The sequence below is a fragment of the Nelusetta ayraudi genome, unplaced genomic scaffold (assembly GCF_046127955.1).
Source record: "Nelusetta ayraudi isolate G7.1 ecotype Tasmania unplaced genomic scaffold, CSIRO-AGI_Nayr_v1 ptg000074l, whole genome shotgun sequence".
In the NCBI taxonomy this organism is placed as follows: Eukaryota; Metazoa; Chordata; class Actinopteri; order Tetraodontiformes; family Monacanthidae; genus Nelusetta; species Nelusetta ayraudi.
Window position 1 is genome coordinate 475,001 of NW_027466124.1, and position 7,500 is coordinate 482,500.

General features: G+C 44.0%; 1 protein-coding gene across 3 annotated transcripts in view; it reads left to right on the forward strand.

Annotated features, from left to right (window-relative positions):
• Positions 1–7,500, forward strand: part of gabbr1a (gamma-aminobutyric acid (GABA) B receptor, 1a) — an 81,471-nt gene that overhangs the window by 16,225 nt on the left and 57,746 nt on the right. The window lies entirely within an intron of this gene.

Here is a 7,500-nt window from a genome sequence, read left to right on the forward strand (position 1 = left end):
GTGTGTGTGTGTGTGTGTGAGAGAGAGAGAGAGAGAGAGAGGCTACACTGCATGTCACTTGTATTACAGTATTGAAGAGTAAAACGTCTCATACAAAATGTGAAGTTTTAAAGAAATTAAAATACATAAATATGTTTAGTCTAAAAAGAGAAATCACCGAATTAACCATATACAATAAATGAATGAATGAATGAATGAATGAATGAATAGGTAAATAAATACACAAATACACAAATACTCATCAATTATAAAGTATGTAGTTTAGAGATCCACAAACATTTTCCACTTTTCTTATTTCAATGTCAAGTGCACAGACAATTTTCTTCAGAAAGCCACGATGTAATGTACTAAGCGTGAAACAATTCCACCTTAGTGGGGTTCGTGAGTTGAAGTGCGATGCTCACTGTGGCCACAAGAGTGCAGCAGTGACTAGTGTTCTAAACCAACCCACAAAGCAGCTGGGCAAAAGGAGAGAATAACTTGCCCGACCTTTTCTTTTCTTTTTTTTTTTTTTTTACTTTTTAAAAACTACAATTTAAATTTTAATTGAACTTGAAATTAGTCCTTATATCTTACATTAGAGCACTTGTGTGTCACAGGGGGATCACACACACACACACACACACGCACGCACGCACGCACGCAGAGCTCCCCTCCTCCAGCCCATAACACGGGGAGAATTACTTCTCTGTCCATTAAGATTTGAACATATCCTTCTCTCATGCACAAAACGGCTCAAAGAGAAGGAGATTAATTTGCATTTAGAATTATCATCCCACTGTTCTATTAAGAGAAGACGTTTGATAGCCCGAGGAGAGAAGTTTTTGCATTATGCAGCTATTTCCAGTAGGGTAATATGACACCAAGCAGAGTCAAAGGCCCCGTATTGTGCAAGATCCACTTTACCGAATTTTGTGTCAAAATAATTTGTCTCCAGCCCATTTATTACTTCTGTGGCCTGCTGCACTTTCCTGTGTTCTGGAAATCGGCTCCTTGTGATGCCACTGACACCTCTCAATGGCTGGTTAGCACACCCTCAGCCAGGTGTTGGCAATGTCCATTTTGCAACCAGCTTGTTTTTGTTCCATCCCAAGCGTGGAAGGTGGAAAAAGGCATCAGTTTTAGAAAACTATCATCCAAAACTGTTAGAATATGGGACTTTTAACAGCGCCGGTCTGACCTGTAAAAATTAAGACATTGAATATATAAAAAATAATGAGTAAATAAAATGATAAAATAGTAAATAAGTAAAAAGAAATAAGGGCATCCAATGTTTCCTTCCTCCTGGAAAGCTGCTGTAGCTGCTGCAGGATCGCTCACCCTCTTGCGTAGTTATGTCACCACTTTAGGAATTGGCAGGATGTTGAATCATAAGCTGGCTTCCATCCTACTCCCTCTCACTGACAACTAGACAAAAAAAAACCCGAGGCCCTCACAACGCCGCTGCGTCACTCCACAGCAGCGATCTGATTCCACCTGAGCCCACCGAGCTCGCTGCGCAGAAAAGTTTCACCTCACCAGTTCACCGTGACCAGAAAAATGAAAACTTTCCCAAATGTCACAGACAGACCGTGCAGAATGTCGCGTGAAGGAAAAGCGGCGGCAAACTCGCGTTTCCTCAAATAGAAAATTTCCATCCACTGTCACAGCGCCGACCTCCTTCTGGCTCCCCACTCCCTCCCTTCCTTCCTAACTCCCTCTCTCCTCCCTCCATTCCTGTCTCCCCCTCCCTCTCTCCCTTCACTCCGTTTGCCATCACCACCCACTTACTGCCTCCTCAGCGGGAGAAAGGTTAATACCCTGCTCCTGTCTGTGTCTACTCAGCCCTGTATGTGTGTGTGTGTTTGCGTATTATATTACATCTCTAGATTAAGTTTTCCTCCATGCACAGTGTTACAAAACTGCCAGTAGGACAGCAATTTCTAACAGAGCAGCAAACACACACGCAACCACACACAATCCACTGTGCGGGTCAGAATATGCGCTATTGTATTTTTAGATTGTTCAATTTTAATAATCAAATGAATCTTTTAGGATTAAGGGATTTTATAATTATATGTTTGGAAAAAAAACAAAACATGGGGAAGCCCTAAAATGTATTAAACCAAAAGGTCAGGATTATTGCAAATTCTTCCAATCCTTCTCCCCAAAACCGCATATAAAAAGGAGCGAAATTGCTTTGTCCGATGAAATAATAATCAGGACTGTATGGAGAGATCACGGCGTAGAAGTCACTGCTCCCCATGTGCAGATCATTGTTTTTTTTGTTGAAGTGAATAAATAGATGAATCGATAAATCAATGTTTTCAGTGCTTAATTTTGGACCAAGGCTTTGTAATGAAATCTTCAGCAAAAAATATTCAAACATGCAGAGTTTTCAGGACTGGCTAGGAAATAATCTGTGTTGGATACGGAGACTAAAATAGGTGAAAGATTACCTGCATGCTTGCCACAGCATTTTTAATGGTGTGAAACACATTCAAGCAGACCGACACAGAAATGAAAGGAATTGAGTTCATCTTTTTATGAGGGGACCTCAATGCAAAAAACCAAACACACAAACACAAAACGTGTATTTAGTATCTAATTTGCGTCTTTAGTTTGAGTCTGGCACTATCTGTTATTAATATCCAGATGGAGGACTTCAATACAAGTACTACTCATTACCACCAGGGGGCGATAAAGATGCTTTGTTTGTCAAATTTGTCAATTTGCTCCAACATGGTTTACATGCAAATACCAGACGCCTTTAGCCAAATTTAAGAGACAAACAGCATCTGACGTGATCTGTTTTCCTGTCCCTATAAATACGGAGAGCTCTAAAGGCAGAAAGGACACTGCATCTTTTCTTATATTACATTTCACAGCAGTGTTGACCTTCTGATAGGCTGCTGAATGTAGCGATCAAGAACTTTAAAAAAATGCCAATGATTTTTTAAAAAAAAATGAAAAAAGGTATGACCTCATGTGGCTGGTGATTAATTGCAATCTGCTCACCTAATGGAGATGTCAGTTTGAGCCTTGCACGGCACAGTAATGGATTTTTAAGTCTGATGAATGCTCACGCCAAAAAAGAAAAATAAATGAAATAAAAAAAACCTGATCGCGATACAGCAGGAGATCTCCCGCGTTGCGCACTAATGCACTATTCTTTGCAAATGTTGCAACAAATGTGTCTCTCCGGGGGAAGGATATTTACGGGCGAACAATGAACTTGTTATTCTTCACCGCCCAGATTCTCGTCTGTGATATATGACTCTCATAAGCTGCTGCAGAGTGCTGGAAACAATGCGGTGTGTGTAGCATCCAGCTGCTGCTGCTGCTGCTAGGCCAGTTATGTAATGTTAATACTCTGTGGCAGTCAGAGCTCCTCCTCGCTGCACGATGAACCCGAGTTTCTGGGGCCACAGTTTGCGTTGCGATAAACTCATCGTCCAATAGCGGCAATAATTAAAAGAAATTCTCAACCGAGCTCTAATCTTTTGGGGACTGCACGGGCAGAAAGTAAAGCTGACAAACACCCATCTGAGTACAAAAAGAACGTTTTGTGCAGCAAAACCCTCAGCCAGCTGTCAGAGTCTTGGTTATTTTACGCAACGTATCAGGCCTGAGCAGAACTTTTTACAATGTATGATCTAATGATCTCCTCCAAACCCAGAGTGTAGGAAGAAGCTGGTATAGAAAATGGATGGGTGGATGGATGGATAGATGGATGGATGTTATAATCTTATGATAACCCAATATTCCAAATGGGACATGTGCGGAATCGGATAGGAAGTAGCCCATAGAAAATGTCCATAAGTCAAAAAAAAACCAAAAAAAAAAAACCAAACTTGGTTGGAATGTGATTGGATGAACAATATTTTAATCACATTAAATTAGGATTTATTTTTTTCACTTCAAGGTAGCAACAACTTGAGGCTTCCTATTGGTGGCAAGGTTGACAAGAGACACACGCGTCTAGTGTGCACAAGCCAAGCGTGAGACTAAAGCACAAAAAAAAAAAAAAAAACACCATCTCCACCATCTCCTTCGGGGCAGCGTGCAGTCACCGCTTCCTGCTCGAGTCTCAGCTAAAAGGAGGCTGATTGGCTGCAGAATGCTAAAGGGGGCGCACTCACACCAGGCCAGTGGTTCCCTGCGGTGCAGAAGCATGAGAGCGCCTCCTCCCTAGACTCAGTGCTGGCCTGCAATCATGCTGCTCCACCACTCCCCAACTGTGCCGGAAGCTCCGGTCCCATCCTTCTTGCGCGTAATTGTTGCATAAGATGGTGCACAAATTGCTGTATGTCTTCGTTAAAAAGCGCATTCCTTCCATCGCTGCTGCTTAATGGAGAAAAACCAGCGGTCAAACAAATTCGCACCGATCAAACAAACTGGGTTACATATACCCTAAGAAGAGAATGCAATTGACAGGAGCTTGCTACGATGGTTGTATCATATTTCAGAATTTGAAATCTTTGCAGTGAAGCTGCATGACGCACAAAAAAGAGGAGTGGTGCATTAAAATCTTGCCGGAGCTAAAACCTTGTTGTTTATTTTACAAACAAGGTATTTTTTCCCCGAGAAAATTCTTTGTTTGTCTCTGCAGTGTGAGTCATGCTCCGCGGTGGGACAACATAATAATCTGGTGTATTTTGCTCTAACGGGGAACACTCACTCACGACAGTGTTTTCTCACAGAACACACCTGCGAGGAGTCAAAAGTGCCCATTATCCTGAAGCGCTAACCGCGCAAATATACGCAAAAGCTAAAGGGCCTCATTAGTGCGTCTCGGCAACATGTCACTGTACTCGTGTCTGAGTTGCAATCTCCCCCCCCCCCCGTCCCTCTCCCTCCTCGTGTCACAGCCAGCGACTCCTAGCCCGCGACTGAGCCGTTTTGCCACCAGGGGGGTCGTTAGCGCTGAGGTAGCCGCCGCCGCTGCCGGTGCGTCCTGCGCGGCGTTGGCTGCAGGCTAGCGGAGCAAAGCGGCGCATAAAGTTCACGGCTGAATAATTTATGGCATGTTGGGGGAGTGGGGGGTGGAGGCGGCGGCGATGATGAGGCACTGGAGGAGGAAGGCAAATGCCAGCAAATGATGGCTGTGCTCACCTCCGCCTCGGCGAGGGCTTGTTAGCAGCCGAGTGGCTCTCCTGCTACACGGAGATGTCCAGATAATGAGATCTGGGTTAATGAACCGGGGTTATATAACACTCCTAATGCATCGCCGAGGTTTTTTTCTTCCTCTTTTTTTTTTTCATTTTTTAATTTAGAAGAAGGGAAGGCTTATTATTTTTCTCATTAATTAACAGGATAAGTCATTTCCAGAGAGGCGCCTCCCTTAATTGCGCCACAGGAAGTGGAGTAAAATACCACCAAGACTGGCTGCCACGGCGGCGAGGCACGTTGTCGAGACTTTTCTGCCGCTGACCTTTACTTGGGGGGCATCCATCAACGTGTTTGTCGGGGTTTAACGACGCTCGCTGATGTATCTCTCGATAGATGACAGCCCATACCCCCCACCACCACCACCTCCCCCGATAAGGAGGCCGAGAAACGGGCCGAATGATCATTCACGCTTACTTGAAAGAGCCGAAAGGTCGCTGTGTGTCTGATTCCACGGCGAGCACGCCCGCTTCTATACAGGGCCGTGCGTGCGTGCGTGGCTGAGTGCGTCCCTGTGCCTTTGTGTGTCAGTTGTGAGTCCCAGATATTGTCGAGGATCGCCGGCACCTGGCAGGGCTTTAAGAGGAACGCCGGGAGTCCAGTCCCTCGCTAATCTACGCCAAACCGTGTCGCCGCACTTAGACGGCTGAAAAGCACATAAAATGGCAGCGTGATGGATGCTGGCTGACACCGTGTGCCTCGTTCTCACAGCTGCTCCTGTTGCATTTTATGGATTTGGCCGTGGAGGGAGATGCAGCAATGAAACAGTGGATAGATTAGCAGAGGTGGTTGCAGCTCAGATGTGCGTGTTTGTCTGTGCTTGTGCCTGTTTTTTTTTCAGTGAGTACAGTTATTGATTCGCAGGTCAAACAGAAAACAGCAAAATCTGAAAAATCAGCATAAGAAAAAAAAGAAACCGGTTGAAACGCTGAATGTGGCCCCGCATTATTCCCTGCTAATAAAACACCATCTGCGTCAGAACAAGGTATCCGGATAAATGCACGGTCGGATCAGAGTACCATCAGAAATTCACTGATGTCTGTACGTGTGACATCACAGGGCCAGCAGGTGGCGGCGTGCACCTTGAGCGCTGGTTTGTAGCTCGCTGTTAAAACCAAAGTAGTGGTAGAAGAAGAAGAAGAGGATGAAGACAGATTGTCGTTGTCCCGCTGTGACAGCTCCTGTTTATTTCTGATGCCTCACCAGTGACCCTCTTCGTCGGAGAGGAAGAATTAATAGACCGCAAATATCCTGTGACTTGCACCTGGCGTGCTAGCACCATCCAGCTGAGATGTTGCCATGGCGATCCGTCAGGATCCAGTTTCAACATGAATGACCAGAAGTTATTAAAATGGTTTAAATGTGGAGAAAATTGGATAGTCCATATTTTATAATCTATACTTTTAAAACAACAGGTTGGCTCGGACGTTATAGTGATATTAAGTTATGACATGGTCTCTCAGTTAGACTCTTTGCGCAAAAACCAGTTGAAATGAACGGTTCAAGAGAATGGAACCATTGCCAACCATTCATTGGCAAGAGGTCCAACATCCACATTTAGATTTCTTTTATTCTCTCTCTCTCTCTCTCTCTCTCTCTCTCCATATATATATGTATATATATATATATATATATATATATATATATATATATATATATATATATATATATATATATATATATAATATATATGAAACTTGTTTGAATCATGACACACAGCATTAAAATGTTTTCTTCCCTGAAGATTAGCTTTAAAAAGATTTAAGATGATTCTGATTCCCATCCTCAGCCACGACAGTGGACAAACGCGCTAATCTGACAAACTTGGCACCTGTGATGCCGCTTTGACCTCATTCGCATCGTTAGCGTGTCACCCCCTCCTAGAAACACAACAATTATCTTATCTCCAAGCAATTAGCATAGCGCAGGACTGTCTCCTGCCTTCCTGCCGCTGCTGCTAGCGAGTCCGCTGGCTGCTGCGCGTGCACATCTCCTGTGACCCACATTTAGTCGTGGTCAGGCTCAATTCCGTACATTAGCGTCATTCCATATTTAATATATGACGCAAATGCATAATGTAGCTGGATGTTTAACCACATTAATACTGCATTCATCCGACAGCCGAAACCCTGATGCATTTCCAGGCCCCCGATCGGACATGCTATGCACCAATTAATCTTTCATACACACTCAGCCACACTGATCTTATTAGATACTAAATGGCATTAATGCATTCCTCGTGCACGCTGCGTTCAAAGATCGCGGCGCATTTCACTTAATCAGACTCAGAGCTACTGGTAGTTCATCAGTGATTAGGAACGCGATCGTTCATTAGTGGCTCGGAATGGTCCT